Raw genomic sequence first — 13,054 nt, 5'->3', positions numbered from 1 at the left:
AAAACTGAATAAATGACGTGTGCAACTGAGGTGAGCAGGCCACTGCGGCCGAGCGGTTCTAGGCGCTTCAGTCCGGAACCGCGCTGCTGCTATGGTCGCAGGTTCGAATCCTACCTCGGGCATGGATGTGTGTGATGTCCTTACGTCAGCTAGGTTTAAGTAGTTCTAAGTCTAGGGGACTGATGACCTCAGATGTTAAGTCCCATAGTGCTCAGAGCCATTTGAACCATTTTGAACTAAGGTGAATGCCAAGCAGATATCTGTCACTGAGTTACTTTTGGCAGAAAACCAGATCATCATAGATATTCATAGGCGCCTGCAGACTGTTGATGGAGATCTAGCAGTGAAAAAAATTTGGTAAGTCGTTGGGTGTGGCGTCTGTCATCATCGCAATAAGATCGATCAAACCTGTTCTAATGTCCCGCGTGCCGGCCGGCCACACTCAGCTGTGACTCCTGCGATGTTGGAACGTGCGGACACTCTGCTGGCACACTCGTCCACCACTTGTGTACTCAAAGATGTGTGCCTGCTATGTTGCTCGCCGCCTAACAGAAGACGATAGAGAACATTTAAGGCCTATCTGTGCAGAATTTTAACGACGATCCCAGGGCATTTAAACCATTAGACTAATTGTTTATCCCGTGTACATTATTTGTCCCTTTGTATATTTTTAAACCGAAATTGTATGCGCAGCAGTGTGTTGCTTTATTCCTTCCTAGTAGTCGCTATTAACAAAAAACAGGAAGGTCGACCGCCTGCTTAGCTGGTTTAACTTGTTTGCCTCGACGTAGCAGGCCCGTGTTCGATTTCCACCTTGGTTGAAGATTTTCTCCACCCTTGGACTGGGTGTTGTGTTGTACTCATCATCATCTTATCGTCATCGACGCGTAAGTCGTCCAATGTAGCGTCACCTGACATAAGACTTGCACCTGGCGGCCGAACTTCCCCAGATGGGGCCTCCCAGCCATCAGTGCCACACGATCACTTCATTTTATAGGAAGGTTTTGTTTATAGCTTGCCGGCTTATGATTAGCAAGTGTTACGGAAGGGGAAGAGGTGAAACAGAGGGAGGAAGAGGAGAGTGACAGAGAGGGGTGGGGGAAGGAATAAGCAGATGAACAGAGAGAGGGGTGCAGGCGGAGATGGTAGAGAGAGGGCCAAGATAAGATGGACAGAGAGGGGGGCGGGAATGTGAATAGAGGGAGGGGAGGCGGAGAATACGGACAAAGAGAGGCAGAAGAGTAACATCCAGCTCCCATGCGTATTTAGCAATTGTGAAGCACTGCCGGGTTCGATAGTTGTCAATAAATACAAGACGGTAACAGTACAGCCCGAGTAGGGGTATTTCAACGTACAGTTCCAAGATTAGAATTTACAAGCTGAAGGAACATCGTCTTCTACCAGATATCCCTAACTGAATGAGAAACTAATGAAGCTAATTTTTATACTTAAGGAGATGACAATATCATAAAATTTACAATATCACGAAGCAAAACTAAAGCTAGGATATAATCCCAATTGGTATGGGCAGCGTCAGGTTGAGAGGTAATATACCAAAATTCAGGCATCACTAAAAACATTAATTAAAATCCGACCTTCAGCACTTTCCAAGAACGTTTCATTCAGAAATTACCAAGCTTCTTTAACACAATTAGAACACTGGAGCGAGCCAAACACAAATGATCATATCTTCAGTCATGTTTGAGGAACTAGCATATAACCTCCGACATTTATTTAAACATTTACTCAAATGCAATTTACACGAAACTCCAATGAAAGATCTCTTACGTTTGTCTCTTTCTGTGCCAAAATTCGTTATTCACACGTCCGTCAGAAACTTCACATTCATTTAGATATCTCAAAAACTTATATAATAGACACTACAGCAGAAACATCCAGAACAGAGAACATTTCTTTCACATTTAGTTAAAGCAGCAACTTCAGGATGTTATCGACCAACAAACACATTTAGTCCTTCCCCTTACTGACAAAGTCACAGGAATTCAGCTAACGGTCACGACTATTGACACTAAAAAAATAAAGATCTTACTTAGCCTAGTCAAGAAAGCAACATCAACGAAGAACAAATAACCAGATATATATCGACAGATAGGAAAATTGTGAAATGGCCATAAGCCACACACGGTTTTTAACAGGCAACTTACCAATGAATATTTGTCAAGAATTTAGCTTATGGTGTCAAGCCATACAATTAGAAGCGCTTCTTAGCTCCCACTTATCGCTCTCTGGTCTCAAAATTTAACATGCGTAAATACAACTACTTAAACTAAACTATCATAAAATGACAACAAGTAAACATTCACGAACGCCATGCGCCTAGACTGAACCTTGCCTTAAGTTTAATAAGCAATCCATCAAATACAGTTAGCCTTGCGTTTATTCAATTTCATATGCGACATGTTAATGCAGAAATCACACGAACTCCGCAATTCCTATTGCACAGCTCATTACAACACAATCTCTCCTTTACTCCGGCCAGTTGTCGGGCTGATGCTGACCACAAGCACGGTGAAGATTCCACCACGGCACCACTGCTGTGTACCCTGATGAACACTTCCTCTCCACTCTCTGGTCAAAACTCAAGACCAAGGGACCTCTTCCTGCTCCCGCCGAGTTCCGCTGCTGGCCACAGCACGGCCTCGATGAGGCGCGGCCGGCGCGGACTCGTGCAGCAGAAGCGCGATACTGTGCATTTGCCCACTGCGGCGGGAAATTTAAGCAGAGGCGCGGAGGGTGGTGTTGATAACGGTACAAAAATGCATGTGAGATGCAATACCCAGCTTCCAAACATTTACACAATTGCAAGCTATACGGTACAGTCACATTAATGTGATCATCATCTCTGTTCCACATCAACGTAAAAAACCACTCACTGTCGGAAGGTGGCAGCACCGGCAGTGGAGGGAATATAAAGCACGCTTGGGGAGGGGTGCGCGAAAAAAGCAGTCGTTTACCAAATTATGCAAGAAATTGCAAAAAACTATCGAAGTTGCAATACTGATTTTCTTTATCGATGAATAGTTTCGAGCCTAGGCTCGTAATCAAATTATCCACTAAGCTTTGCAATACTGTTCATTACGACAGCCACATAACTGTTCAGTTTAGTTAAATACTTCTTCTAAGAAAGTGTAGAGTTGAACTTCTTTCACCTAATTTCCAGAATCCTGGAAATTACTAAATGCAGTCGTTGTCGTTATGAGGAACCGGAGCGATTTATCTCACGTTGTAATGGTACTTGAATTACGTAACCATTACGGCACCTCACCTCAACCTCTCGATACCAGCAATATTCTACTGTGTTTCTGTAAAATAGTTAATATATTTCTGTGACAACATTGAGATTTGATTTCATTAATGTAGAGCTACTTCGATACATCGATATGTGTATATTGCAATGATATTATTCTTATGTGTATTCTTTCTTTTGTCACTATGATCTTTGACATACTTGTAACTCTGATTTTTGGGCGCGTAAGCGGTTATTAGAGAGTCAAGCTTTGGTCGTCATGTTACAAAGACGCACATTGTGGTCAGTTTATGAAATGTGAACTTTAACAGTGAGGAAGATATTTTCAAGTATGTTTTATATTGTGAAGTGATGTTTTGGAACGAGTTGCGTGATATTGCAACAAAAGTAATAAAAAAAGTGTAACTTAAATGCGGAGTGCTGATTACTTTTTTACATCACCATTGTCCTAACTTGCAAAAGTTTAATCTTCAAGAATGGATTATGAAACACATCCATAAAACTTTTGAATATAGCAGAATAACACCTAGGCCTCTTTGCATCCGAACTTGGAATCATCACTACTTGGATTTTCGACGATTGAGCCATGAGTTCACATTGAGAACAGCGTGGGAAACACGAAAAGATGAGTGCCTAGTTTACCCATTACTTCAAGAATGACTTTGTTAAGTGTGCTCTAATGACACCTGCCACATAATATAACTTTGTTGTTGCCCGAAAATGCAATATTTAGTAGCGTGAGCAACACTACAATCATAATTAATTTTTGACCTTTGTTGTGGTAGGGTTGTTGGAACGTCCAAAATGGCATGATCATTGGCTTTCGTGGCAATGGTGGAAGCATTTCAGAAACGGCTAAGTTTGTGAACTATTCGCAGGCTGCCAGCGATTAAAGCATACCGTGCATGGAAAAACTGCGCTGTCCAAAACCCGCTGCCGAGGCGATTGTGGTGAACTACGGGTCATAGATGACAGGGATAAACGAAGGCTGCGGAGATATGTACTGGTGGATAGACAAGCAACTGTTGTGCAGCTGACCGCCCAAATGAACCAAGGGGCTACCAACAGTGTCTCCTCAACCACTGTTCAGAGAACATTGCTGCGTATAGGTCTCCGCGGCAGCCGTGCACCTGGTTCGTGATCCCATGCTGACTCATGTTTATCGGTGACGAAGACTGGAATTTTCACTCCATTACCGCAACTGGACGCTCACTGAGCGGCGACAGGTGACTTTTATGCTCGGTCGGACAGGTGGCAGTTGTGTGTATGGCGTGAAACGTCTGTAAGCGAACATCCTGCAACAATCGTCAGTCCAGGCCGGAGGGCATTCCCTGGCTGATCTCGTCATTCTGTAAGGCAAAATGGATCAACATAAGTATGCATCTATCTTCGGAGACTATGTTCGCCCCTACATGCAGTTTTTTTTTCTCGGCACAATGGCGCTGTTCCGTGTCTTCCACTCCCCATAGCTGCTTTCGATTCAGATGCGTTCAGGATACATTCTGCCCCCATAGACACCGGTGTCTCGCATGTACTCCGTAATGACTCTCTTCCCTACACCGAGGCCCTGTCATATTAGTTGTCACTCCGCACAACTTCTGGACCCAACCGCCGTATAACCATCGGCACTTTTTTTTACTCCATCTCCTGCTGGAGAACGTACTGAAGAGTTTGTTTCATTTACTAAATAGTAATATCCCTATGCCATGTGTGTATTCGGGCTCCTACGATGCCATACATGGAGTTCGAACTTGGTAGCTAGAGTCTACGTTGCTAAATATTCCTCTCACCTTGATTTCTGTTGCAACTAAACTTACATTTTCCCACAACCTGAGGTTGAGCCAAGGTTTTCACCTCATCAAATTGATAGGGTGCTTGAACTCCAGTGTTCATTCACTGCAGATTTACTGCGTTATCTCAACCTATTCTGACTCTGATGTTCCATACATCTAAGGTCCATTGTTGCGATCGTTTCCGTAAACTATAAAATACCAGAGTCACACGCCTAGATCATCTTTAGCACTGATAAAGAGACCAGACATTCGACAGCATATTTCTGGAGGAGCATGCTCTCATCTTCGAAGAAATGGCGCTTGGATACCATAGGTACGCAGCGCAGATGGTTTGTCGTCTATTTTATCTTCCTGCCTCAAAATCGCACGTTCAATCAGGAAAATGCAATAGCTACTTTCCCAGAAAAGTTAACATAAGTGCTGAAGTTTAGAACATATACAGGGTGAGTCACCTAACATTACCGCTGGATATATTTCGTAAACCACATCAAATACTGACGAATCGATTCCACAGACCGAACGTAAGGAGAGGGGCTAGTGTAATTGGTTAATACAAACCATAAAAAAATGCACGGAAGTATGTTTTTTAACACAAACCTACGTTTTTTTTAAATGGAACCCCGTTAGTTTTGTTAGCACATCTGAACATATAAACAAATACGTAATCAGTGCCGTTTATTGCATTGTAAAATGTTAATTACATCCGGAGATATTGTAACCTAAAGTTGACGCTTGAGTACCACTCCTCCGCTGTTCGATCGTGTGTATCGGAGAGCACCGAATTACGTAGGGATCCAAAGGGAACGTTGATGGACCTTAGGTACAGAAGAGACTGGAACAGCACATTACGTCCACATGCTAACACCATTTTATTGGTCTTTTTCACTGACGCACATGTACATTACCATGAGGGGTGAGGTACACGTACACACGTGGTTTCCGTTTTCAATTACGGAGTGGAATAGAGTGTGTCCCGACATGTCAGGCCAATAGATGTTCAATGTGGTGGCCATCATTTGCTGCACACAATTGTAATCTCTGGCGTAATGAATGTCGTACACGCCGCAGTACATCTGGTGTAATGTCGCCGCAGGCTGCCACAATACGTTGTTTCATATCCTCTGGGGTTGTAGGCACATCACGGTACACATTCTCCTTTAACGTACCCCACAGAAAGAAATCCAGAGGTGTGAGATCAGGAGAACAGGCTGGCCAATTTATGCGTCCTCCACGTCCTATGAAACGCCCGTCGAACATCCTGTCAAGGATCAGCCTAGTGTTCATTGCGGAATGTGCAGGTGCACCATCATGCTGATACCACATACTTCTGTACCTAAGGTCCATCACCGTTCCCTTTGGATCCCTCCGTAATTCGGTGCTCTCCGATACTCACGATCGAAGAGCGGAGGAGTGGTACTCAAGCGTCAACTTTAGGTTACAATATCTCCGGATGTAATTAATATTTTACAATGCAACAAACGGCACTGATTACGTATTTGTTTATATGTTCAGATGTGCTAACAAAACTAACGGGGTTCCATTTAAAAAAAACGTATGTTTGTGTTAAAAAACATACTTCCGTGCATTTTTGTATGGTTTGTATTAAACAATTTCACTAGCCCCTCTCCTCACGTTCGGTCTGTGGAATCGGTTCGTCAGTATTTGATGTGGTTTACGAAATATATCCAGCGGTAACGTTAAGTGACTCACCCTGTATATGTACTTTTCACAGTATGTTTCACATTACGTACAGAGAGGCAGAGTGTGACAAGCTGGATTACAGAATGCTATTCATAGATGCGAATAACTACTTCATAAATTTTACAATTCATTCCTCGAATATGCTATTGCAATAAAGATATTGTAAGAAGTCCATGACTATGGAATTTATTGCTCGGGCACTCGAGCAGATGTAACGTCGATGGCTTGCTCACGTGCTGCCTGCGACATGTAAGCTACAATAGAATCGCAGACCAGAGAGCAGTGTCGGCAGCAGTAGGTGTAGTAGCTTGCAGTCGGGCGGTTGGGTCAGATCACTCGCAGAGAACAGTTGTCTAGTTGTATAGCTCACAGAGAGCACTTGTGTCCTATATGGAATTACCAAGGCCGGTCGTGGAGAACGATGGCGGTGCCTGAGCGATGTAGTTTAAGGTAAAAACAAAAATAATTATTATTTACAGCCGTGCGCATATGTAATTTGTAACAACTGATTTTGTACTATTGTTATATCAAGTCCCATGTAAATGTTTTTAAAAATATTTTCATAATAATCTTTCTTTTAAAGATAACTTTTGACAATCATTCATCTGAATTTAAAGATTTTTCTAATTTCTCCTATCCATGGTCATCCCGATTATCGTAAAGAAAAATCAGTTGTTTTTTTTACATCATAACAAAATCTAGTGGCCAGCTTTGCACTGGGCTGTGACATAAAAATTTCTCATAGGAGCAGATATATACGAGTTATCCGGTGATTTCATTGAGGTAAGAATCTTCAGTTTATTCAGAATGACTTTTCAGGGCCATGACGCAACATTGCTGACTTCCAGATTTTCCAGTTTAGATTCACAGTCAATTAATTATTGAAAGGTTATATATGAGCCACATTTTCATTGGGTGGTTAGTCAGATTTTTATTCCGAGGTTGCGGAAATAATCTGTTGGCAGATTACAATATGTGTATACTGTTTTGTTTTTAGACACTATACGTTCAAGCTAGAAGCGGTGCTGGTGCTTTCTGATTTCCTATAAAGAAATGTAGAGTAGCAAGTACAGACCTTAAAACTAAAAACTTGGATTGTTATTGCGTTATAGTATGTAATAAAATGTCAAAACTTGTTTATAACTTGAAAGTACAGTGTCTGGTATGTAAAACAATGTAGTATATTTCTTAAAAAATAAAGAGCAAAAGTAATTTCGATGAGAGCTGAAAATATTCAGTTAACAGTAGTTTGAGAAATTCAGTAAGCTAAATATTTTTCTGTTTAGTCGCTATCTTGAACTGAATGATTGTTTAACTTTTTCCTTCTCGACTTAATTCCTTAAAAAATGTGCGCTCTGACACAAGTAGCCACTATTATTTAACCACTCATGGCGATGCCCCTGTCTTCCTACGTTTTCTTCTATTAGTTCAACCGTTTTCACTTTCCTGTTGAAGTGAAGGCCACTCCTAGAGTGTTGAAAGAATAAACAGAAGTCACACCAATATGTAACCTAGTAGCCGATATGAACAGTTATAATCAAACCAAATCAACTCGCCTAACAGAAGAGCACAAATGAGACTGATCATGGTGCCTCTTTACCACGCTGCTGTAGAAACCTATGATCTCTGTCACATCACTGGTTGGTGCATTTCCTTTGTGAAATCTTCACACACTGATCCTGCATGCTCCATCACCTGGCCCAGGCCAGAGTTAGGTTTAAGAAATGGGTAAACTGGTACCGTAAGATATTTGCTACACCTAGCCTGCTCCTCTGACGTGAGAACTTTTTACTACCTTCTTTATATGCTGTTTCTTCTAAACGTCACTGAAAGCTTGTTGCCCGCTGTCTACACCTACATCTACCAGTGCTCTGCCTGCGCTTTACCTCTCACTAACGGAAACAAATGCCACTTGTATTTATCACGTTTACCATTGAACTATCCATAAAGTCCTGTACCTAATCCTTCTATTCCCTGTCTCTACTTCCCACATCTCTTTAGCCTTGTCGCTCCTTCACCTTATTCAACGACCTGAGAACTCATACACACTGATCACACTCGAGAGCGTTTCTAATTCATATTTAAATGAATTCCCCTATCCAACATCCAAATAAATGTTTTTAAAAGATGTATGTATTAAAGACTCCTGCAGTATCATAGTGCACGAGGTATTGTCAGAAGTTTTTCATTGTTGCACGTTTAACGAAGTTCTACTACATTTTGCAAGTGGTATTCATGAGCCAAATTAATTTCGCTGAAATAAAATGAATAGTGTCAATAGAGATGAACTCAGGAAAGTGGCAATGACTTGAAACAATATCGCAGAAAATCGTTCAGGATCTTGAACTTGTAATATGTAACGAAAAATTAAAGTAGTATTTAATTATTGAAATTTAAATGTCTGAGATGTATCTTATTTAACTGGAGATAATTACCAGGCTAAAGATATAGTTACGATGTATATAAACTTGGTGCAACACTAGAGTCTTCCACCTTCCGCAACAAACTTTATGGCTAACATTTCTTCGAGCCAAGCAATAAACCGGGCTAATGTCCTCTTTACGTTAATTCGTAAAAATGACTAAATCCCTGAGAACAAACTCATAAAGTTTTTATCTGAGAGTATTATCTGTAAAAATATCTCCGAATAAGACGTTATTTCCAGCACGGTTTATCTGCTGGAACGGGCTTACAATGATTTATGTACAGAACTTACACAGCCGTTGTATTAGTGCTGCGCATGTTATTATCAGAAGACTGCGGCCAATTTCTTTACTTTCCCTTTTTTTATGGTAACTAATGCGTACCACATTGAACAGTTTGTTCTTCCTGTGAGTAGTCTCTGTCGGAAATCTGCTCTTGCAAGTGGCCAAAGTTCTTCCGCTAACTCAAGAGGGTACTGGTCATCACCACTCCAAGTTATGAATGCTCACGATCTCTAATGTGATTTTCTTGTTTATTCGCGGAAGGAAATTGTCTATAAATATCGATACAAAAATTTAATATTACTTTTACACTTTTTACTGTGGAATATGACGTGTTAATTACTTTGGTAACAAGGTAGGATTCAACAACGCATTAGACATTGTACTGTAGCGTATTATGAACCATTTGATTAGCTTAACAGAGTGGTTACAGTTAAGGTGCAGCTACTCATAGAGGTCTAGTGTGGGCAGTAATTATCGTATGGCAGCGAAACTTTAAGATATTTTAATGTATTGATGCGGAACCCATTTACGCTGGAAAACAATTTATTCCAATTTTGGCCACTAAGTGTAAATCTGGCATTGTGGGTTTTCTTATGTAATGGATTAGTTACGGGACGTGGGTGTAGGAGGTCAAACAAGTGAGACATTACATAATGTTGAATTCATTATTAACTGCCGCTTGCACAATTTGTTCAATGTAAGCACCGTAAATAGCGCCAGATTTTCACCTAGTGGCCAAAATTGGTACTAATTTTTTCCGACGTAAATCGGTTCCACATTAACTCATTGGCGTATCTACCAGGTTTCGCTGACATACGACAACTACAGCCCACACTGGACCTCTATCAGCAGCTGCACTTTAATTAATCACCTGGTATGTCCTCAAATGGGAATGCAGTCGTGAGACTTCTTCGACAACCGCCAATATTTAGGCAGGTGAACACCTCATCCTATTCAAGACACAAATGCAGGGAAAGAGAGTACTCCTAAGAAACATAAGCCCTAGGTAGGTGAGTTACACCAACCAAGAACCATAATGCTTTACGTGCAAAAAAAGAACATATTCACGGTAAATAGTTAGCATCACCATACAACCAAATGCGTCCAGTGTCATACATTACTGGTGGTCCATACTGACTACTAACGGGTGAGCATGTAGCATAAACGCTGTTGTTTAGCAAGGAAAAGAGCAGGATTCCGTGCATAATTTAAGCAAAAACCTTATCTATTTCTGATGTCACCTGCTAATTTAATCCCAACTGACTCTTTAATGATACTATCTCAATAGCTGGAAGTGCACGCCAGAATCTCGGTGTAGGTATATTCCATAGAATGACTGGAACCAAATCAATGCTCTCCAAAAGCATATTTACCTGACGCTTATGCACTTACACTGGTCCTCCACGGTTTTGAAGGGCTGACCAATGTGTGACATGCCACAACTGCATGGTGTACGGTAGACACTCGCCTTACGCAAATGAAGATTATACTTCATACACTCCAAAGGGCTCTAACCTTAGATTGCGTTCGAAAAACATGCAGCACACCTTGTTTTCGCAGAATACGACCATTGTTTCCTCCATGACATAGTACAGCCTAGAGAATGTTAAAATGTTCTCGCACAGCGCTCCCTCATTGCATTTGTGGCTTGTGAATGACGGGATGTTCACATTTCGTAACATAGACGATTGTCGCAGACGTCGTGCGACTTCCTTCCTAAGTTTGTGGTATTATTGTGGTATTAAACCTCATCGGCCCACCGCTTCCGCTAATAAACAGCACGCAGTTAAGGCAATGCCATACCGCGTGATCTTGAAAGCATCTGGCTCGATCCCACTTGCATTCTGGAATCAAGTAGTTACTGAGAATATGGATTAATCGAAGCGAAACATGGGGATACAGGTTAACAGAAACAGTAATATAAAAATCTTAACAATGGAAGAGTCGAAATTCGACTGCTAATTGCGACGTATTCAGCATTCCAGATTTACAAGGTAACGTAAAAGGAACATTAACCACTGAAATTTGGAGAAAAGAGTGCTGAGTATGAAGAAGTATCAAGATCACTGGTTATTGAACATCAGTTAGAATCAAGTTACATAAATGCTATGAGTGAAGCTTTTAGACTAAGGCGATGAGAAAAAGAATGAGGAGCAACATTGGAGTAAGATGGAGTGTAGCCTAGCCTGTAGGCCGTAGTATCGCAGTGCGTCGCGGTGATGGCGGCTGGCAGTCGTCCGTGACGTGCTCTGTGATGGATCCGGACGCTATGTGTTGACTGTTCCAAAATACTGACAAAGCTGCCAGCAAAAAAAAAGCAGGCTGTCAGGAAATGGACTACTTTCTGTTGACACCCTGGATGGCAGTTCCTACATAAATCTGTGTGTCTTTCCAAAGAGTTCTGAGGGAAATCACCAGATCTGTTGACCACAGCTCGTGGTCTAGTGGCTAGCGTTGCTGCCTCTGGATCACGGGGTCCCACGTTCGATTCCCGGCCGGGTTGGGGATTTTCTCTGCCCGGGGATTGGGTGTTTGTGTTGTCCTCATCATTTCATCATCATCATCATCATCATCATCATCATTTGTGACAGTGGCTACATTGGACTGTGAAAAAAATTGCACTGTGTAACAAATGGGACTTTGTATGGGAGCTGATGAGCGCGCAGTTGAGCGCCCCCCAAAACAAACCTCATCATCGTCACCAGGTCTGTTATGTTGCCATTACCTGGCTGGTCCTAACTACCAACAAAATCTCAGGAATGTATTCCTGCGCTCCTGGCGTCCTTCCTCGAACCTAAGAGCTTCTGTAACGGTCACTACTATCTTGCTGAGCACCAATAATTATGGCTCAAAAGGCGTTGCCTTAAAATAAAGCTCACGAAAATCCTTTCTGGACAAAGGGAATAATATTAGGTAATTTACGTCTCTCGTCTAAGTGACAAAGAAATTCTAGTGACAGGGTTTTCACTTCTTTTAATTCATATCTTAATTTGCTAATACATCCAAAGAGAAGAAAAAGGTGTACCACGATGGAATTATCCGGGTGGGACGAATATCGATAGATGTGATGTACATATACCGACAAACAAGTGATTACAATTTCAGAAAAATTGGATGATTTACTCAAGAGAGGGAGTGTTTCACAAACCGAGCAAGTCAGTAACGCTTTGGTCCACCTCTGGCGCCGCCGCTGTGGCCGAGCGGTTCTAGGCGCTTCAGTCCGGAATCACGCTGTTGCTACAGTCGCAGGTTCGAATCCTGCCTCGGGCATGGATGTGTGTGATGTCCTTAGGTTAGTTAGGTTTAAGCAGTTCTAAGTCTAGGGGACTGATGACCTCAGATGTTAAGTCACCGAGTTCTTAGAGCCATGAGTCATTTGAACCATTTTTGAACCACCACTGGCCTTTATGCATGTAGTTATTCGGCTTGGCATCGATTGGTAGAGCTCCTGAGAGATATCGTCCCAAATCCCGTCCAACTGGCGCGTTAGATAGTCAAAATCCCGCCGTTAATGCTACAAAAGTTCTCAATTTTGAAAACGTTCAGCAACCTTTCTGGCCAAGGTAGGGTTTGTCAAGCACAAA

This window comes from Schistocerca americana, chromosome 1, assembly GCF_021461395.2.
Source record: "Schistocerca americana isolate TAMUIC-IGC-003095 chromosome 1, iqSchAmer2.1, whole genome shotgun sequence".
Taxonomy (NCBI): Eukaryota; Metazoa; Arthropoda; class Insecta; order Orthoptera; family Acrididae; genus Schistocerca; species Schistocerca americana.
Note: the sequence above shows the minus strand (reverse complement) of the source record.